This window comes from Anabrus simplex, chromosome 3 (genome assembly GCF_040414725.1).
Source record: "Anabrus simplex isolate iqAnaSimp1 chromosome 3, ASM4041472v1, whole genome shotgun sequence".
Classification (NCBI taxonomy): domain Eukaryota; kingdom Metazoa; phylum Arthropoda; class Insecta; order Orthoptera; family Tettigoniidae; genus Anabrus; species Anabrus simplex.
The window spans coordinates 234258099-234281623 of NC_090267.1; the positions used below are offsets into that span (position 1 = coordinate 234258099).

The 23525-nt window shown below is 42.1% G+C and overlaps 1 protein-coding gene across 4 annotated transcripts in view; it reads left to right on the forward strand.

Moving 5' to 3' along the window:
- Positions 1–23525, forward strand: part of LOC136866181 (piggyBac transposable element-derived protein 3) — a 217174-nt gene that overhangs the window by 53681 nt on the left and 139968 nt on the right. Inside the window, exon 1 of one of the 4 annotated variants that reach the window (XR_010859510.2) lies at positions 9151–9341. The exons of 2 other annotated variants lie outside the window; for them this stretch is intronic. The gene's annotated coding sequence lies outside the window, so the exon portion shown is untranslated. One more of the 4 variants, XR_010859503.2, reaches the window with a different exon arrangement.

Consider the following 23525-nt stretch of genomic DNA (forward strand, 5'->3'; position numbering starts at 1 on the left):
GGCCTTCATTTAAACCGCAGTGGTACGTATAAGTTAGGAAATTTGTTTGGAAGGGTAATAGGGAGGTACATTCAGGGAAACGGGATGGCCTAGGGAGCGGTGATAAGGGAACAGGGAACTGGAAATCAAGTAGGGATGACATAAAATTGTTAGTGTTGAACTGTAGAAGTATTGTAAAGAAAGGAATAGAACTGAGCAATTTAATATATATATATATTGTAATAAGAGTTGAATCATGGCTGAGAAATGATATAATGGATGCAGAAATTTTCTCACCGCACTGGAGTGTGTATCGTAGAGATGGGATAGGAATGGTGGGAGGGGGAGTGTTCATTCTGGTGAAAGAAGAATTTGTAAGCTACGAAAATGTTAAAGATGAGACACATGAAATTCTAGGTGTAAGGCATAATAGGCAACTTGATATATTTGGAGTGTACAGATCGGGAAAGGGTAGCACTGACGCGGATTCGGAATTATTTGATAGGATAGTCAGCTGTGTGGGAAATGACATGGAAAGAAATGTGATTGTAGCGGGAGATCTGAATTTGCCAGATGTAAATTGGGAAGGAAATGCGAACGACAGGAAGCATGACCAACAAATGGCAAATAAGTTAATATGGGAAGGACAGCTGATTCAGAAAGTGATGGAACCAACCAGAGGGAAAAATATGTTGGATGTGGTGCTGATAAAACCAGATGAGCTCTATAGGGAAACTGAAGTAATAGATGGTATTAGTGATCATGAAGCTGTTTTTGTGGTAGTTAAAAATAAATGTGATAGAAAGGAAGATCTTAAAAGTAGGACTGTTAGGCAGTACCATATGGCTGATAAAGCAGGCATGGGGCAGTTTCTAAAAAGTAACTATGATCGGTGGAAAACGGTAAATACAAATGTAAACAGACTCTGGGATGGGTTTAAAGAAATTGTTGAGAAATGCGAAAACAGGTTTGTACCATTAAGGGTGGTAAGGAATGGTAAAGACCCACCTTATTATAATAGAGAAATAAGACTAAGAAGGAGGTGCAGACTGAAAAGAAATAGAGACAGAAATGGCTGTGCAAGTTTTATATGTATATATCTTTTTGTAAACTGAAACCGCAAGTTTTCTTCGAAATATTCAACTGTACAATTTTGCAAATCTTGGCAAGGTGGTTCGCAGCCAGAAGAGGTACGATTCCATAACATACCATCCAGTAGGGAATTAAGAGAAAAAAATAGCTCTTGGCTATATTTAGCCAAGGTCCTAATAAAGGAAGTAGTTTGATATCTTCAGATTACTCTCGCATCTGTAGTTACACCTTATTATTTTCAGAAGGTGTCCGTCCCCGTAGCGTAACGGTTAGTGTTATTAGCTGCCGTCCTCGGGGGCCCGGGTTCGATTCCCGGTACTGCCAGAAATTTAAGAATGGCAGGAGGGCTGGTATGTGGTTCAAATGGTACACGCAGCTCACCTCCAATGGGGGTGTGCCTGAAAAGAGCTGCACCACCTCGGGATGAGGACACGAGTTTACGTTTATTTTCAGAAGGTGATTGAAGCCGTGGAGGATAGTGGATTCCTTGTGATAAGAATTAAGACGGACAATACAAAATAAAAGTTTTCATGTTTAAACAGTTTGGATAACCTCAAATATCCAAATGATAATGTCACAGTCAATCTAAAAACAGAAAAAACAACTCCTAATTTGCGGGTACTTGGTTCGTATTGTTGAAGAGAGGACGGAGTGTGACATTTGCGTCGGCAACATCTCCTTGCCTACAACTTCGACACCAATAAATGGAACTGATTACGCATCAGGACAGAGGAGGACTTCGATACCTTGTTTTGTTGCTCTGATGAAGCATCTGTAGGAGTTTGTTGAAGCTACTGTGCCCTACTCTCGGAAGTTCTTCAAACGTACGAGCGCAATACGAGGACTTGCTACTTCAAACCCTTTCAGAATATGTTCTTTTGCAGTGTGAGGTCAAAGAATATCAGCAAACTGTTAGTGCTATTATCTTAACCAAGTTCGTAAGATCTCCATTAACTGATATTGCATTGGTAAGAACACAACATTTCAGCCACCCAGAGTATCACTCCAAGCTTTCGTCCTGGAAAAATCTTTAAGTTGTGACATGACGAGGCTACTATTACTTCATATAGTTAATAATACAGATATTTAATATTACTGATGTAATTTACTAGCTCAGTGAACATAAACACTATACTGCGTAGTGTTTTGTAGTCTGTCGTCATAATAATGCGTTAAGAACTTTGTGCGTCTATGCCTGCCATCTAGCGAAGAGATTCTGTAGCAGCCTATTCGCAAAAAAGCTTCGCATTGGGCAGGCAGTATAGGGTGATCGAGACGGCGGTGACTTTGTTTCTTCTGTTGCCACTCATCTCCGATAAATATACCTTAGCAACCGTAAAGAGGTGTTGTTTTGAATTTCGGAAAATAGTTAGAAAGTTTATTAGTATCCGCGTGGTACATTGAGGATTTCTGAGATCTGCATAACGTTTTTGCGATTGCGTTAGTGATTTTTTACGAGTTCATGCGGATCATTCAAGCTGTTCGCTTAAGTTCACAAGTGCACTGAGTGTGTCACGTGTGCTTCCTATACATTTGATATACTTCGTTTATCACTTAATCAATATTAATTGTTAGTTATTTGTGGGTACGATGGTCGCCTCCAGCGGAGGAGGCGGACATAATTTGAGTGATCAAATACCAATGAATCAGGAAGTAGAAGATTTAATGGAAAATAAATCACTTCAAAGCTCTGAACAATCACCTGCTCAAAAGAATAATCAAGTAAATAACGGTGCTAGTGTTCAAATAGAAAAGGATTTTTACCCTCCCAATCATTATGGCCCATTTAACGTATTCGTAGAATCCAATAATAACCAGCATCTTGGACAATTACACCCTATGGCACTTGGGCGATATTTTCACGAAAATGCTTTAAATGTGAAATCCATTACCCGAAAAGGGAGGAATCGTTTACAAGTGTCATTTACTACTGCCTTACAAGCTAACGATTTTTTGTGCCATTCCATTCTCGACACATTAAAGTTAAAAGCATACATTCCGTCCTCAAATATACTAAGAGTTGGCCTGATCCGAGACGTTGATAAAAACCTCACGGATGATGAAATACTCAAATACATACAATCTACCGTTCCCATTAAGTCAGTACAAAGACTCAACAGACGGGTAGTGAATAATGAGAATATTGAGTATCTACCTACAGGGTCTGTTAAAATTATTTTCCGAACCCAGGCTTTGCCGCAATACGTTTCTCTTTTTAGCGAATATTTACAAGTTGAACAGTTCATTTTCTCACCCATATTTTGTCGAAAATGCCAACGATATGGTCACACAGAAAAACAGTGCAAAGCTCAATTTGTCAGATGCAGAAAATGTTCTCTTGCACATCCCACCAATCAGTGTACCGAAGAGTTTCAAAAATGTGCATACTGTAAGGGTAGTCATTCAACCGGATCTAACGGATGTCCAGAGCATAAATACCAACAAGAAATAAAAAAAAGTTATGAGTACGGATTACCTTTCGTTTGAAGAGGCTAAAGCGAAAGTTACGCTACCCATTTACTATCCACAACAGCATCCAAATCACTTCCCCCCCCTTCCACGAAATGACCCCTCTACTCCCCTTCCTCCAGAAAATCCTAAAAAAAGAAAATTCACCCAAGTGGTAATACAAACTCCAAGACCCACTCCAACGCCCGGGTTTGATAAGGAGCAATATATAGCAATTTTACGTAATGAACGAACTCCCTCACAGGGGCCAGTCTATCTATCCCACCAGGTAACCCCTACTGATCCTTCCACTTCTTCTTCTTCTACCTCACCCCCTTCTAAGAGTATCAGCAATTCACAATCACAACAGGCAACTATTCTACATCAGAAAAAAAGTCAACTTCAACAAGAAATTCTAAAAATCATAGGACTCCTATTACAAAGTGCCGGAGAAGAAGGGCAACTCTCACATACTATATATCTTTTAAGGGATCAAATAACTAATATGATGCCATTATATGTTTCGCATTTTGCAGTGGAATGCAAGAAGCATAGTTCCTAAAAAACATGAGTTACAATTATTAATCCGCGAAACCTCTTCTAATATCATTATCATTCAGGAAACATGGTTTTCTAGCTCTTCCACATTTCGTTTACCGGGTTTCAATCTTGAACGACAAGATGGACCAGGTAGTGCTGGCGTAGCGGTTTTTATTCAACAAAATCTTACCTATCATATTTTACCTATCACTTGCCTAATTCCTTATACTTTCGCCATAGGTGTTACACACAATAATAGCCATTTCATTAATGTCTACTGCCCTCCTGATATTTACATTACTGCAAATCAATGGGCACAATTTTTTTGTCAATTTCATACTTTAGATCACGTCATTATCTTCGGAGACTTCAACTGTCACCATACGTTATGGGGAAGTCAGCATGATACACCAAAGGGAATTCATCTCCTATCTGAGTTTCAGCAATATGATTTCACATTATTAAATGATGGATCTCCCACGAGAATATCCCCTCCTGACACACCTCCTAGTGCTGTAGATCTAACTCTTTGTAGATCCCACATGGCTCCCATAATCACATGGCAAACACTATCAGACACATATTCCAGTGATCATTATCCTATATTTATCACGCATGGTATTGGAAAACTATGCTTACCGCAAGGAGCAACTCAAATCCGTAGCAATATCCGCTCATTTCACACTTTCGATAAGCAAACTTACTGCACATTTATACACAATCAACTTAGTAACCTTCAGCAAACTCCTATCTCGTATAATACACTTCATTCTATTATTAATACCTACATTGATACATTTCATCCTTACAAACCTTGTGTGTCCACGTATTTACGACCCTATCAGTATATACACTGGTGGGATAGTGCCACCAATTAGTATTAAAACGAAAACGTTTATTTCAGACGTACCGAAATGATATGACGTTACAACATTATTTATGTTTAAAGCGTCATAATGCAAGTATGAAACAAGTATTTCATGAAAAGAGACGGACAGCCTGGAAAACCTTCATATCATCTTTGACTTCACAAATGTCCACTGCCTGTTTGTGGAATGCAATTAGAACTCTTACGCGTGCTGCCCATCAACGCCCATATTCACCCATTCCGCGAGAGATTCTTACCCCGTTTCTCATTTCTCTTAGTCCAGATTATACCGTTCCCTTCCCTTTTCCTCAAAATGTTTCCCAATCTACTCTATATTCAACTTTGTTACAACCTATTCAACTTCATGAATTAACTCAAACACTTATATCTTCGACAAGTTCTGCTCCCGGTCCAGATTCAATAACTTATGCTATGCTTCAATTGTTGCCATCTTCAACCCATAAGATAATACTCGAATATTTTAATAATATGTTAGCTGCTGGAAATATCCCTACAGAATGGAACATCTTTCATCTTATACCAATACTTAAACCTGGAAAAACGCCAACCAACCCGGCGCATTATAGAGGAATCGGTGTTGGGTTCATGTGTAAGAAAAACATTCCTAAAAATACTATTAAATCGTTTGGTCTGGATTATGGAATATTATCACCTCATACCCAAATAACAATATGCTTTCCTTAAAGGAAGGTGTACACAAGACCCCCTTAATATTTTCATCGTTGATCTTTTGTTAGCTAGATATCGCAAACATAGTACAATTGCTCTATTTTTAGATATCAAAGGTGCATATGATTCAGTCCTCTTACATTTACTATGGGAAAAACTTGGGTCAGATGGATTTCCGTATAAGTTCATATTACTTTTATATCAATTACTTACATACCGCACTCTTATCGTTAAAACGCCACATACTCCACTTGAGGGTAGACAGACTTCGACCGGTTTACCACAGGGGAACGTTTTAAGCGGTGTTCTATTTGCTTTTTATATGCGTGAATTAGAACAGATAATTTCACCATACGCTAGAGTTTTGTCTTACGCTGATGATTTTACTATATATATCTCCCATGAGAGCATCCCTGAATGCAGGAGGATCTTAGCTAGTGTAATGCGTGACGTAATTAAGTGGTTGGATACCCATGGTCTAACTCTATCAATTCCTAAATGCACAGCAATGCTTTTTACGCACAAGAGATCGTATGACCACTCCCCCTTAATACTTGGTGAATTTCTAGTTCCGTTCTCACTTCAACACACATACCTCGGTATCATATTTGATCATAAGCTCTCGTGGAAACATCATATTAATGCAATTCGGCAAAAAACGGACGGGTATATCCAAATCCTTAAAACAGTGACACGTAGAAGTTGGGGAGCAGATCCATTAGTAGCTTTATCGCTTTATCGTGCTACAATTCGCTCTGTATTAGTTTATTGTGCATTTTTTATAGATATGGCCGCACCTTCCATAGTTTCACATCTCAATACCATACAATACAAAGCGCTTCGAATATGTATAGGTGCATTAAAAACTACTCCTACAAATGCCTTACTTGTAGAAACAGGTGAATATCCTTTGTGGATTCGTAGAAAGTCTTTAGCAGGTAAATACCTTCTAAAGAAATTTGCTTTGGCTCGGTCACCATTAATTCCAAAATTACAGCTTCTACGTGAATATTATACGAAACATCCCCCAAGAGGAGAACGAACCCCTGCTATCTATCAGGCATACAAACTGTTGTGCACGCACAGCGATAAATTTCTACGTTTGCCAAAACTTCCCATGTATTCTATCCCTTATAATAGCCTACTTTTGCAACCTAAGATCATAATATCCTCTACAACTCACCTTTCTCCTTTAGAACACAATGTTCTTCATAGTCCTTCCGAATCCAAAAAAAATTAAAATTTCCTTATCTGAGAACGAAATCAGTATATGTACTGACGGTTCTAAGTCCGAACAAGGCGTAGGAGCAGCATTCTTTATTCCCAATTTCAATATAAATGAAACTTTCCATTTACCAAATAATTTTTCTATATTTTCTGCAGAGTTATTTGCAATTAGACAAGCACTTATTCACGTTCAGCAACAGCATTATAAACGAACAACTATATATACGGATGCTCAAAGTATACTTCACGCATTAACCTCTCCCAAACTCTCTTATAATTGGTATTTATACCATGTGAAATATTTATTGTATCAACTCGAACAATCAGCCGTGTACATAACTGTAGTGTGGATCCCAGGGCATTCTGGTATTTTTGGAAATGAGCGAGCTGATTCTGCAGCTAAGGCAGCTAGTACTCAAAATAAAGCACCAATTCTTGTAGCCCTTCCTCCCCTTGACTTCTTTCCTGTACTTTACGATGTAGCATACAGTTCGTGGCAAGAGAATTGGCAATATTCCACTCATACAAAAGGCAATTTTTTTTATCGAATTCAGCCGCATATTCCTCATAAACCTTGGTTTTTTTATGGATCATACACTCGTAGGCATATCACAAATATCATACGTCTTCGTTTCAACCACGCACTTACACCACAATACAAGTACCATTTCCACCTTTCTAACCTCTCTACCTGCGTGTGTGGCCACCCACATGGTGACAGTAATCACATTTTATTTCAGTGTCCACAATTTGATTCTCCCCGTCGTCAATTTATGCATCGCCTTCTAAATTTATCCATTCCCCTTCCTACAAGTGTTTCCTGTTTATTGTCAACCCTCACTCCCACTTTAATTGATACAATAAATAAATTTATTGATTAGTCCAAATTGCATTTATAAAAGGTGAGCTATTCCCTCCTTCATATAGTAAAAATATGCTTCTTGTTTCCACTGTAAAATTTATTCCAACCTTTACAGATAAATACAAGCGAATCATAACAAAGCGTGTGATTTTTTTTTCCTTTCAATAATTGGTCCCATAACATATTATCTATCTCACATTCAAAATAAAACGCATATAACAAAATTTCATATCCAAGACACTTGAGTTTATACCATAAATATAGTGACTGGACGAAATTCACAGAGTCCAACCCACACCATCAAGAAGAAGAAGAATCTCCGATAAATAGGATTACTGATGCGTACCGAGTATTTTTTTTAAATTTGCTTTACGTCGCACCGAAACAGGTAGTTCTTATGGCGACGATGGGATAGGAAAGGGTTAGGAGTGTGAAGGAAGAGGCCTTGGCTCTTGGCCTTAATTAAGGTGCAGCCCCAGCATTTGCCTGGTGTGAAAACGGACAACCACGAAATGCCATCTTCAGGGCTGCTGACAGTGGGGCTCGAATCCACTATCTCCCGAATGCAAGCTCACAGCTGCGCCCCCCTAACCACACGGCAACTCGCCCCTCTAACCACACGGCAACTCGCCCGTCGTACCGAGTGTAACAGCCTGCCTGAATATTGGCGGGAAGTAGCTGGGGAGTTAGATAACTTTCTTCTTTAGCATGCCATTTCTCTGGTTCATAAATTTTCTGATACTACTGGTACGTAGCACACTGGTTCATCATAGAATTCGAGCTATTCAATCTCTATTCTGACGCACTAATTGGAATGAGCAGTGTGCATATTTAACGGAATAATGGGAGAGGAGTGTTCAGGGCTGTCTGCGGCCTGGTCATTCCAGCTCTGGAACTTTGGACTGTTAGATCGGCACAGTAGTACTATTCGTTGAAAGTGAGAAAATGTGCGGTTTTTCATTTGATCGAGTATTTTATATGATAACACTGCTTTTAATCGCTACATTCCTACTGACGTTTTTGTAATGACCTATATTGTCTTCAGTTAGGAAAACCACAAAGTCAGTCTTTCTGAGAATCCCGTAGCGAAGCACGGGTACATCAGCTACTATGAAGATAAAGTTGGAATTCAAGTGGACAAATTGCGGCAAATATTCATTTATAGGAAGAGTAATTAGGGAATGGAATAATTTATCAAGGGAAATTTTCGATACATTTCCATGATCTTTGAAGTAATTTAGTGCCTCAGCCCGTATTTTGTGATAAATGCTTATTTGAGCGCTTATTTCATATTCTAACTCTTGTTTTATTTTTCGCTCTTTTATGTTTTTTGGTTGGTGGGCGGAGAGTTACAGGCTATTTACGATTGTCGCAACAGACTGCAGACTGGCAGCAGAACGACTGTACGAGTAAAAGGAAATAGTCTAATCACTCCCTCACTTATCCGTGGTGGTTAGTGAGTTAGCCACAAGGTAGCGCTAAGAGCAATACGTGCGATCGCCAAACACGTGTATGCATCGCCCGGTAGATAAGTTAGTACACGATATGTAGTGCGTGAAGTACGCTCAACCGTTTATCCGTGTCCAAAGACGAATATGGTACTGTATCAGTACAGTTCCTTGTGCGTGATAAGCTGTAAGTGTATTAAATAATTGTTAAATAATCGTTATGCCGTTCTGTTTCGTTCCGGGTTGTAAATCGGGATACAACAAAATACCCGGCGTTAGGCATTTTTTCAGTTCGCCAAAACAAAAAGATCTGTTTGAGAAATGGACCAAAGCAATTCCGCGGAAGGATAGACAGTTGGCGGCGTGTAGCAGCATTTGTGACCTACATTTTTCGGAAGACCTTCTTATAAAATCTGACTGTTTTATAGTAAACGGTGAAAAGGTAGAAATTCCTCGAGAAAGATGGAAATTGAAATCCGGAGCAGTACCTCATATTTTCCCGAATTCACCGAAATGCCTGTCATCCCAGATAAAATCTCGAAAAGAGCTTGATAGACAAAAGTATGGAAACAAAAACAAGAAAGAAGTAAGTGCATTTTATTTTATTTCAGTTTTCTTTCGTGTATTTTGAATTTAAAGTAAACAAACTCCTTTAAAAACGTTTTCCAGTTCAACAACGGCCAGTACTGGCACCATAAGAAAAACAACAAAGCTAGCTAGTGGTGCATGGCAAATCGACAAGAGGGAAGGGCTACTACTACTACTACTACTACTACTACTAAGTTTTCATTCCTCCCCTGAAGGGCTTCTTAGACGGTGACGCCGTCTGTCAGGCCGGAAAATTTGTTACGGTGGAGGAGATGTTCGGAGAAGGTGAGGGGGTTGGCGGCCGTGGCCTATACTAGGAACTGTCCGGCATTTGCATTAGTTCAGGAGAATGGAAAACCATTCTCAGGACAGCCGACGGTTGGAGCCAGCCGTGTACCATCTCCCGAATGCAGAGGCGTAGAGCCGTGGCCACCCTTCCTCTGCTCGGTTGGCCGGTCAGAGTGCAGAGCTGTTTGACCACGAACCAGCTGTGGCCACTTATGGGCCGAGACTCGCTCTGCTTCTACCGACCGGGAAGGGGGAGCATGTTGTTACAGACTGGATAAAGAGGTACAACCATTTGCTTATTTCAGGGACATTCGGTAGCCAGATAAATACGGTGTCCGGATATTTCGTACTGCGGACATTCCGTACCACTTGATTTTTGAGGACATTTCGTACCACCTATTGTTCGGAGATCAGAAGAATGCACATGTTTAGTGTGACACGGAGCGAACGGGTTTTAGCCAGCAGAGCCAGTGACGTAATCGTTACCATAGCAAGCGGGCTACCCAGGTGACTTTATATTTACCTTTAAGGTACGTTTTCCTAGAAACGACTCTGGCGATAATCGCTCCGCAGTAGTCGCTCAGCGATTATCGCATGTGGGAAAATGATAACATGAAAACTCAGAAGAAGAGTCCTTCACGATGATCGCGGAGCGATTATTACTGGAGTCGTTCTAGAAAACGTACCTTTACTGGCAGCACTCTGCTCTTGTTAGTTGTAATCCAGCTATTGCTATTGCGTTGTTCTGCGTTCGTTCGTATTCCTTTCTCAGTTGTTGCCATTTATCCGTTGTTCTTGCTCTTCATTTCTCTTCTTATTTATGTGTAACTGTTTTGTAAAGACTGCGTAATGTCTTGCTAAAAATGTTCTGAGCTCGGTAATATCATGAAGCAGGATGCTATCCTACTTACACAAAGTCCAAGTGAGGATCTCTCCTCTAACGGGTAATGGACAACGGTGAATTGCATAGTCCTAGCCGCCTGAGCGCAAGGAGGGCCATGACTCAGAATATGTCCGAGATGCCCACTCCCACTCCATAGCAACTGGTATCCCGATTCTCAGGCCCACTTACAAGGTCACTCAGCCGTTGCCCATGGTTCACGAACATTACGTGACTACAGTCACCCACACCACGAACCAGGAATGCCTAGGAACAACTGTGTGTAAAGATGGGAAAAGGCGAACATCTTGGTGTGGAATGATGAAGTGAGAGCAGCTTGTAAACGTAAAAAGAGGGCTTATCAGAAATGGCTCCAAACAAGGGCCGAGGCAGACAAGGATTTGTACGTAGATGAAACAGAGCGAAACAAATAGTTCTTGAATCCAGAAAGAAGTCGTGGGAATATTGTGGTAATAACATGGAAGGGCTAGGTCAAGCAGCAGGGAAATATTTCTGGACAGTAATAAAGAATTAGGAAGGGAGGGAAAAAGGAAATTAACAGTGTTTTGAGTAATTCAGTTGAACTCATAATAGATCCCAGCGAATCACTGGAGAGGTGGAAGGAATATTTTAAACATCTTCTCAATGTAAAAGGAAATCTTCCTTGTGGTGTTGCGAACAGCCAAGCTCATGGGGAGGAGGAAAATGATGTTCGTGAAATTATGCTTGAGGAAGTGGAAAGGATGTAAATGAACTCCATTGTCATAAAGCAGCAGGAATAGATGAAATTAGACCTGAAATGGTGAAATATAGTGGGAAGGCAGGGATGAAATGGCTTCATAGAGTAATAAGATTAGCATGGAGTGTTGGTAAGGTACCTTCAGATTGGACAAAACCAGTATTTGCACCTATCTATAAGCAAGGGAACAGGAAGGATTGCAACACAACAACTATCGAGATATCTCATTGATTAGTATACCAGGCAAAGTATTCACTGGCATCTTGGAAGGGAGTGTTCGATCAGTCGTTTAGAGGAAGTTCGATGAAAACCAGTGTGGTTTCAAACCACAGAGAGGCTGTCAGGATCAGATTTTCAGTATGCGCCAGATAATTGAAAAATGCTACGAGAGGAATAGGCAGATGTGTTTATGTTTTGTAGATCTAGAGAAAGCATATGACAGGGTACCGAGGTAAAAGATGTTCGCCATACTGGGGGACTATGGAATTAAAGGAAGATTATTAAAATCAATCCAAGGCATTTATGTTGACAATTGGGTGGGCTTCAGTGAGAATTGATGGTAGAATGAGTTCTTGGTTCAGGGTACTTAACAGGGGTTAGACAAGGCTGTAATCTTTCCCCTTTATTGTTCGTAGTTTACATGGATCATCTGCTGAAAGGTATAAAATGTCAGGGAGGGATTCAATTAGGTGGAAATGTAGTAAGCAGTCTGGCCTATGCTGACGACTTGGTCTTAATGGCAGATTGTGCCAAAATCCTGCAGTCTGTTTTCAGACCAACTTTTCTTTATGGGAGCGAAAGCTGGGTGGACTCAGAATATCTTATTCATAAGTTAGAAGAACAGACATGAAAGTAGCGAGAATTATTGCTGGTACAAACGGGTGGGAACAATGGCAGGAGGGTACTCGGAATTAGGAGATAACGGCTAATTTAGGAATGAACTCGATGGATGAAGCTGTACGCATAAACCGGCTTCGGTGGTGGGGGCATGTGAGACGAATGGAGGAGGATAGGTTACCTAGGAGAATAATGGACTCTGTTATGGAGGGTAAGAGAAGTAGAGGTATACCAAGACGACGATGGTTAAACTCAGTTTCTAACGATTTAAAGATAAGAGGTATAGAACTAAATGCGGCCACAGCACTAGTTGCAAATAGAGGATTGTGGCGACGTTTAGTAAATTCACAGAGGCTTACAGACTGAACGCTGGAAGGCATAACAGTCTATAATGTATGTATGTATACTCATGCTCATAAATTAAGGATAATTGCATATTGTGGTGCCACACAACGTGGCACTACACAAAACTGGCCCTAATAACTTAGACACATATTGAACACAAACGAAACATATCTGTAAGTCCACGGTATTGGTGATAAGTCGATAAAACCGTCCCAAAACACATGTGCTACAAAATGCCACTGTTTCCTGCGCATGTACACCGACATCAATATGATATATGATCACCATGCACACGTACACAGGCCGCACAACGGGTTGGCATACTCTGGATCAGGTGATCTGGGGTATAGCCTCCCATTCTTGCACCAGAGCCTGTCGAAGCTCCTGAAGTGTCCTAAGGGTTTGAAGACGTGCAGCGATACGTCGACCGAGAGCATCCGAGACGTGCTCGATGGGGTTTAGGTCTGGAGAAGAGGCAGGCCACTCCATTCGCCGGATATCTTCTGTTTCATGGTACTCCTCCACGATGGCAGTTGGGTGGGACCGTGCGTTATCATCCATCAGGAGGAAGGTGGGACCCACTGCACCCCTGAAAAGGCGGACAACATCATCATCATCATCATCATCATCATCTGTTTACCCTCCAGGTTCGGTTTTTCTCTCGGACTTAGCGAGGGATCCCACCTCTACCGCCTCAAGGGCAGTTTCCTGGAGCTTCAGACTCCTGGTCGGGGGATACAACTGGGGAGTATGACCAGTACCTCGCCCAGGCGGCCTCACCTGCTATGCTGAACAGGGGCCTGGTGGAGGGATGGGAAGATTGGAAAGGATAGGCAAGGAAGAAGGAAGGAAGCGGCCGTGGCCTTAAGTTAGGTACCATCCCGGCATTCGCCTGGAGGAGAAGTGGGAAACCACGGAAAACCACTTCCAGGATGGCTGAGGTGGGAATCGAACCCACCTCTACTCAGTTGACCTCCCGAGGCTGAGTGGACCCCGTTCCAGCCCTCGTACCACTTTTCAAATTTCGTGGCAGAGCCGGGAATCGAACCCGGGCCTCCGGGGGTGGCAGCTAATCACGCTAACCACTACACCACAGAGGTGGACAAAGGCGGACATACTGGTGCAAAATGACGTCCCGATACATCTGACCTGTTACAGTTCCTCTGTCAAAGACATACAGGGGTGTACGTGCACCAATCATAATCCCACCCCACACCATCAAACTACTACCTCCATACAAGTCCCTTTCAAGGACATTACGGGGTTGGTATCTGGTTCCTGGTTCACACCAGATGAGAACCCGGCGAGAATCACTGTTCAGACTACACCTGGACTCGTCCGTGAACGTAACATGGGACCACTGTTCCATGACCATGTACTGTGTTCTTGACACCAGGCTTTACGGGCTCTTCTGTGAACAGGGGTCAGTGGAATGCACCTTGCAGGTCTCCGGGTGAATAAACCATGTCTGTTCAGTCGTCTGTAGACTGTGTGTCTGGAGACAAGTGTACCTGTGGCTGTGGCAAGGTCCTGAGCAAGGCTACCTGCAGTACTCCGTGGCCGTCTGCGGGCACTGATGGTGAGATACCGGTCTTCTTGTGGTGTTGTACACTGCGGACGTCCCGTACTGTAGCGCCTGGACACGTTTCCTGTCTGCTGGCATCGTTGTCATAACCTTGAGATCACACTTTGTGGAACACGGAGGGCCCGTGCTACGACCTGCTGTGTTTGACCAGCCTCCAGTCGCCCTATTATTCTACCCCTCATAACGTCAACAACATGTGTTCGTTGAGCCATTTCCACCACACAGTCACCATTAGCACGTCTGAAAACATCTGCACACTCACTCGCTGCACCGTACTCTGACATGCACCAACACACCTCTGCGTATTTGGACTGCTACCAGCGCCACCGTACGACGACCGCAGGTCAAATGCACCACATGGTCATACCCCGAGGTGATTTAAAACCGCACACCGCCCACCATAGCGTTGTTTCACCATGTATCAGCATTATCCTTAATTTCTGGGCATGTATGTATGTATGTATGTATGTATGTATGTATGTATGTATGTATGTATGTATGTATGTATGTATGTATGTATGTATGTATGTACGTATTCGTAATGTCTGTCGTAAGCAATAAGGGAAAGACAATTCACAGGGAAGCTAGAGAAGTGATCAGGAATATTATAAACCAGTGAGATGAGGAAGCTACACTTGTTAACAGAGAGTAACTTGCGGGCTGCTAATTACATTTGTATATATCATTTTCATTTCTTCCTCAGTACGGTATTTTATGCCATTTATTCAGTCTCAAACTGTTTAATCAATTAACTTCATCTTTTATATGTTCGCACAGTCTTCAAAGCATTTTTCTGAGCATCATATTGATAACCTTGATACTACCCTACTCTAATAATTTTTCAGTTATTTATTTGAAGATTTTGATAGAAAGTGCAAGTTTGATAATTCTCAGATTTTGTATGCATTGTAAAGTGATATTTACGAACTACTGTATGTTTTTTGTACTGAGACAGGTATACGTATCACAACACTGAGATATATTATTGATGATGATGATGATGATGATGATGATGATACTTCTTGTTTATATAGGCCTAACATCTATAGTAGGTCATCGGTCGCTAATGGTACCAAATGAGACGAAATGTAATGGTTTAAAAGTTCAAAATCATCCACTGACTAGATGATGAAGAATGAAAGGATGGAGATGAATTTAAAACAGTGGATCCGACCCGCAATGCCCTATCTTCCCAGAAACTATCATAAACAATACTATCACTGACCAAGGGACTGCTTCTAAAGCACAATCCTGAATTGAGGATGCTTGTTGTCTAATGGGGTACAAAATCCATGCCAACGGCTCCTCATATTGGTACTACTACTACTACTACTACTACTACTACTACTACTACTACTACTACTACTAATAATAATAATAATAATAATAATAATAATAATAATAATAATAATAATAATAATAATAATCTGAATGTCTAGCACTGAACTACAAGCTTAATAAATTAGAAATATTAGAAAGAAGAATTATAAGGAAAATATTAGGTCCTCCAAGAATTGCAGAGTTTTGGAAATTAAGAAGTAACAATGAAATTTACCAGAATGTAGAAAACATATCAGAAACAATAAGAAAAAGGAGATTGCTATTTCTTGGACACATTTACAGAATGGATGACAATAGACTGTGTGTTTGAGTCATCAGTCCATAGACTGGTTTGATGCAGCTCTCCATGCCACCCTATCATGTGCTAACCTTTTCATTTCTACGTAACTATTGCATCCTACATCTGGTCTAATCTGCTTGTCATATTCATACCTTGGTCTACCCCTACCGTTCTTACCCCCTACACTTCCTTCAAAAATCAACTGAACAAGTCCTGGGTGTCTTAAGATGTGTCCTATCATTCTATCTCTTCTTCTCGTCAAATTTAGCCAAATTGATCTCCTCTCACCAATTCGATTCAGTATCTCTTCATTCGTCCGCCTCTGTGGTGTAGTGGTTAGCGTGATTAGCTGCCACCCCCGGAGGTCCGGGTTCGATTCCCGGCTCTGCCACGAAATTTGAAAAGTGATACGAGGGCTGGAACGGGGTCCACTCAGCCTCGGGAGGTCAACTGAGTAGAGGTGGGTTCGATTCCCACCTCAGCCATCCTGGAAGTGGTTTTCCGTGGTTTCCCACTTCTCCTCCAGGCGAATGCCGGGATGGTACCTAACTTAAGGCCACGGCCGCTTACTTCCCTCTTCCTTGCCTATCCCTCCCAATCTTCCCATCCCTCCACAAGGCCCCTGTTCAGCATAGCAGGTGAGGCCGCCTGGGCGAGGTACTGGTCATTCTCCCCAGTTGTATCCCCGACCAAGAGTCTGAAGCTCCAGGACACTGCCCTTGAGGCGGTAGAGGTGGGATCCCTCGCTGAGTCCGAGGGAAAAACCAACCCTGGAGGGTAAACAGATTAAGATAGAAGATCTCTTCATTCGTGATTCGATCTATCCATCTCACCTTCAGCATTCTTCTGTAACACCACATTTCAAAAGCTTCTATTCTCTTTCTTTCTGAGCCAGTTATCGTCCATGTTTCACTTCCATATAATGCCACGCTCCACACGAAAGTCTTCAAAAACATCTTTCTAATTCCGATATCAATGTTTGAAGTGAGCAAATTTCTTTTCTTAAGAAAGCTCTTCCTTGCTTGTGCTAGTCTGCATTTTATGTCCTCCTTACTTCTGCCATCGTTAGTTATTTTACTACCCAAGTAACAATATTCATCTACTTCCTTTAAGACTTCATTTCCTAATCTAATATTTCCTGCATCACCTGCCTTCGTTCGACTGCACTCCATTTGTTTTGGACTTATTTATTTTCATCTTGTACTCCTTACCCAAGACTTCATCCATACCATTCAGCAACTTCTCGAGATCTTCTGCAGTCTCAGATAAAATAACAATATCGTCGGCAAATCTCAAGGTTTTGATTTCTTCTCCTTGGACTGTGATTCCCTTTCCAAATTTCTCTTTGATTTCCTTTACTGCCTGTTCTATGTAAACATTGAAAGGGAGAGGGGACAAACTGCAGCCTTGCCTCACTCCTTTCCGCATTGCTGCTTCTTTTTCAAAGCCCTCGATTCTTATAACTGCAGACTGATTTTTATACAGATTGTAGATAATTCTTCGTTCTCGGTATCTGATCCCTATCATCTTCAGAATCATAAATAGCTTGGTCCAATCAACATTATCGAATGCCTTTTCTAGATCTACGAATGCCATGTACGTGAGCTTGTCCTTCTTGATTCGATCCTCTAAGATCAGACGTAAAGTCAGGATTGCTTCACGTGTTCCTACATTTCTTCTGAAGCCAAATTGATCTTCTCCCAACTCAGCTTCAACTTGTTTTTCCATTCTTCTGTAAATAATACGTGTTAAAATTTTGCAGGCATGAGATACTAAACTAATAGTGCGGTAGTTTTCACGCCTGTCAGCACCGGCTTTCTTGGGAATAGGTATAACAACATTCTTCCGAAAATCGGATGGGACTTCTCCTGTCTCATACATCTTGCACACTAAATGAAATAACCTTGCCATGCTGGTTTCTCTTAAGGCAGTCAGTAATTCAGAGGGAATGTCATCAATTCCAGGTGCCTTGTTCCTATTGAGGTCACTCACAGCTCTGTCAAACTCTGACCTCAAAATTGGGTCTCCCTTTTCATCAGCATCAACAGCCTCTTCATGTTCCAGAACCAAATTATCTATATCTTTACCTTGATACAACTGTTGGATATGCTCCTGCCATCTTTCTGCCTTGTCTTCTTTCCCTAGAAGTGGTTTTCCATCTGAGCTCTTAATATTCATACACCTAGATTTCCTTTCTCCAAAGGTTTCCTTGATTTTCCTGTATGCAGCATCTACGTTTCCCAGGACCATACAGCCTTCGACATCCTTGCATTTCTCCTTCAGCCATTCCTCCTTAGCTACCTTGCACTTTCTATCCACTTCATTCTTTAATCGCCTGTATTCTTTTCTGCCCTCTTCATTTCTAGCATTCTTGTATTTTCGTCGTTCATCAAGCAGGTCTAGTATCTCCTGAGTTATCCACTGATTCTTAGTTGATCTTTTCTTCCTTCCTAACATTTCTTCAGCAGCCCTACTGACTTCATTTTTCATGACTCTCCACTCTTCCTCTATAGTGTTTCCTTCAGCCTTTTCATTTAGTCCTTGTGCAACATGTTCCTTGAAACAATCCCTCACATTCTTTTCTTTCAACTTGTCTAGATCCCATGTTTTTGCATTCTTTCCTTTCTTCAATTTCTTCAACTTCAGATGGCATTTCATGACCAACAAGTTGTGATCAGAGTCCACGTCTGCTCCTGGGAAAGTTTTGTAATCCAACACCTGGTTTCAGAATCTCTGCCTAATCATAATGAAGTCTATTTGATACCTTCCAGTGTCTCCAGGTCTCGTCCACGTATACAGCCGTCGTTTGTGGTGTTTGAACCAAATATTGGCAAGGACTAAATTATGATCAGTGCAGAATTCAACCAGACGACTTCCTCTTTCGTTCCTTTGTCCCAATCCAAATTCTCCTACTGTACTACCTTCTCTTCCTTGGCCTACCACTGCATTCCAGTCTCCCATCACAATTAGATTCTCGTCACCTTTTACATATTGTATTAAATCTTCTATCTTCTCATATATTCTTTCGATTTCTTCATCATCCGCTGAACTAGTAGGCATATAGACCTGCACTATTGTGGTGGGCATTGGTTTGGTGTCTATCTTGACGACAATAATTCTTTCACTATGCTGGTCGTAGTAGCTTACCCGCTGCCCTATTTTCTTATTCATTATTAAACCAACTCCTGCATTTCCTCTGTTTGATTTTGTGTTGATAATTCGGTAGTCGTCTGACCAAAAATCTTGTTCTTCCTGCCAACGTACTTCACTTATGCCAACTACATCTAACTTTAGCCTACCCATCTCCCTTTTCAGATTCTCTAACCTACCACAACGATTCAAACTTCTAACATTCCACGCTCCGACTCGCAGAATGTCAGTATCCATCTTCCTGATGATCGCTCCCTCTCGTGTAGTCCCCACCCGGAGATCCGAATGGGGGACTAGTTTACCTCCGGAATATTTTACCCGGGAGGAAGCCATCATCAGTACATCATTCATACAGAGAGAGCTAATTGTCCTCGGGAGTTAGTTACGGCTGTAGTTTCCCGTTGCTTTCAGCCGTGTAGCAGTATCAACACAGCTAAGCCATGTTGAGTATTATTACAAGGCCGTATCAGTCAATCATCCAGACTGCCGCCCTTGCACCTACCGAAAGTCTGCTACCGCCCTTTCGATGAACCATTCGTTAGTCTGGTCTCTCAACAGATACCCATCCGATATGGTTGCACCTGCGGCTCGGCTATCTGCATCATTGGGACACGCAAGCCTCCCCACCGCGGCAAGGTCACATGGTTCGCAGAGGAGGGACAATAGACTAACTAAACGAATCTTCAAGTACCTTTGGGAAAAGAAATCAGCTACCACCTGGATTCAAGAAGTCAAGAAAGACCTGGAAAGGAACAACATACGAGAAGAAGAATTATTGGAAAGAAAGATTTTTAGGAAGAAAGTCCTACAAATGGAAGGATTCCAAGGGAGGAAGGAAAAGAAAACAGGCACAAAGTGGACTGAAGACAGGAAAAAGAAACACAGTGAAACAATGAAAGTATACTGGAAGAAAAGGAAAGAACAACTAAGGAGGAACAATTGAAATTGTAACGTGGTCCTTACAAGGCCGGAACGCAAGAAGAAGAAGAAATAATCTGAGGTGGCGCAGCTCTTTTCAGGCACACTCCCATTGGAGGTGAGCTGCATGTACCATTTCAACCACATACCAGCCCTCCTGCCATTCTTAAATTACTGGCAGTACCCGGGCCCACAAGGAGGCAGCTAATAACACTAACCGTTACGCTACGGAGGCGGACATTTTGGTACGTATCGCTAGTGAAGTAGAACCATGGTATTACAGTACTAATCAAAAGTAGCGTAGACTCAGGGTGTTCCTCACATTATGGTACTACTCACAAGTATTGCACGTCGCACAGGTAACACAGACCTATGGTGATTCTCACATAATGGCGCCACTCATAGACAACGCAATCCCATGGTGTTCCTTACCTAGGTGTACTAATCATGGGAGCCAGTATTCTCGTGGTGTTCCTCACATAGTGGGTGCTAATCACAGGCAACGCAGACCTACGGTGTCGCTCATATAGTGGTGCTAATCAAAGGCAACGCCCAGACCCGTGGTGTTTCTCACAACTGTACTACCGGGCGAGCTGGCCGTGCGGTTAGGGGCGCGCGGCTTTGAGCTTGCATCCGGGAGATATTGGGTTCGAATCCCACTGTCGGCGGCGCTGAAGATGGTCTTCCGTGGTTTCCCATTTTCACACCAGGTAAATGCTGGGGGTGTACCTTAATTAAGGCCACGGCCGCTTCCTTCCAACTCCTACGCCTTCCCTATCCCATAAAACCTATTTGTGTTGGTGCGACGTAAAGCAAAAAAGAAAAAAAAACAATTGTACTAATCAAGGCTATTGGAAAACACATACTGATTCACCCTCTGTTGCTACTAATCACAAACCTATTGGGTACCTAACATAGTGGTACTACTCGCAAGCAAAGGCGACCCATAGTGTTCCCCGCGCGATAGTACTAATCACAAGTAATTTCATGGTTCTAATACTATCATCCCTTGGTCGCCTCTTACTACAGGCAGGGGATACCGTAGGTGTATTCTTCGTCTGCGTCCCCCACCCACAGAGGGATAGACAGAGAGAAATAAGAAGGAAAGAGAATGGATCCGTCACTTCGAAAAAATAAAGTAAGGAACGAAAAAAGGCAAGAGCGACGAAGGGCGTGAAAATGAGACTCCCTAGGCCTCGAATGCTCTAATACCATCGGGGTCGGGAAAAGAACAAGAGTTGACCAAGGAAGGTCAGACAGGATAGATGAAAGTGAGGAGACTGGCGCAAGTACGTGGAAGCAATGTCAGGACTCAGCTAAGGGCCCCGTGGTCACCAACCCACGCACCAATGTTGAGAGCAGCTGGGGACCCTTTTAGTCGCCTCTTACGACTGACCGTGTGTGTATTCTTCGTCTGTCTCCCCCACCAACAGGGGGTGAGACATATTATTAGGCCTATGTGTAATTCAGAATTAATTGTTTTGATATGTTAGATGTAGAAGCTGGGAGGTTTTCAGTAGTAGATATTGCAACATCTGGAAATGATGTTCAAATTACGGACTTGAAAAAATCTATTAAGAAGAGGAACCATGATTTTCCATGTATACAATATTATATCATCATTATCATCATCATCTGTTTACCCTCCAGGGTCGGCTTTTCCCTCGGACACAGCGAGGGATCCCACCTCTACCACCTCAAGGGCAGTGTCCTGGAGCTTCAGACTCTTGGTCGGGGATACAACTGGGGAGAATGCCCAGTACCTCGCCCAGGCGGCCTCACCTGCTATGCTGAACAGGGGCTTTGTGGAGGGATGGGAAGATTGGAAGGGATAGGCAAGGAAGAGGGAAGGAAGCGGCCGTGGAGAAGTGGGAAACCACGGAAAACCACATCCAGGATGGCTGAGGTGGGAATCGAACCCACCTCTACTCAGTTGACCTCCCGAGGCTGAGTGGACCCTGTTCCAGCCCTCATACCACTTTTCAAATTGCGTGGCAGAGCCGGGAATCGAACCCGGGCCTCCGGGGGTGGCAGCTAATCACGCTAACCACTACACCACAGAGGCGGACATATTATATACAACATGTTAACCTTCTAGTCTTTGGTTTATGTGTGTAAGGTTCATTATTACCGTATGCTTGTTTATAAGATACTAGTACGTACTGATAAAACGCTTACGTGTAGATATATTATAATGGAAAACAGCCGGTTGATTTCATGTCAGTTTGAATGTAGACAACCCAGATGCAGTTCCCTACCCTTTTAGTCGTTTTCAGCCGGTTAGATAAGCCCGATTAAGCAGCCCATAACACGGCCTGATGTACACGTCCTGAGAGAAAAGAGAATTATCATGCTTTATTAAACTGTGAGAGATTCATTTTGATGAAATTTCCGGATATTTATTATTATTATTATTATTATTATTATTATTATTATTATTATTATTCACATTTCAAGAGAAGTTTCAAAATAGACGATGTCTACAGACCTGCATTGCTTTTGTTGCATCACAAAAGATATAATAATTATATTATTAATTTTTACATCATTTCATTTCATTAATGGAATAAACTAAAAATAAGTACACTGTATATCTACTTCTTTTTTTAAAAGCTATTTGCTTTATGTCGCACCGACACAGATACGTCTTATGGCGACGATGGGATAAGAATGGCCTAGGAATGGGAAGGAAGCGGCCGTGGCCTTAACTACGGTGTGAAAATGGAAAACCATCTTCAGGGCTGCCGACAGTGGGGTTCGAACCCACTATCTCCGATTACTTGATACTGGCCGCACTTAAGCGACTGCAGGTATCGAGCTCGGTGTAGCTACTTCCATAAAGTATAATATCATGTAGGCCAATGTAATACAAATAGTATTTTTTATTATAATTAATATGGATTCATTGCTATGGTAGATAAATATGACGCTGAAAAGATTAAATACAGTTGATTTCTTAACGGATGAGTGAGACGCCGAGGATAATGAGACATCAGTGAAATGCAAAAACCGATGCAAATCTAAATAGGCCTACTGGAACACGAAATGTCTAATTATGTTTCACCATTATATTTGCCATGTAATTTTTTCGTCTGTGGTGTAGTGGTTAGTATGATTAGCTGCCACCCCCGGAGGCCCGGGTTCGATTCCCGGCTCTGCCACGAAATTTGAAAAGTGGTACGAGGGTTGGAACGGGGTCCACTCGGCCTCGGGAGGTCAACTGAGTAGAGGTGGGTTCGATTCCCACCTCAGCCATCCTGGAAGTGGTTTTCCGTGGTTTCCCACTTCTCCTCCAGGCAAATGCCGGGATGGTACCTAACTTAAGGCCACGTTCGCTTCCTTCCCTCTTCCTTGTCTATCCCTTTCAGTCTTCCCATCCCGCAGCAAGGCCCCTGTTCAGCATAACAGGTGAGGCCGCCT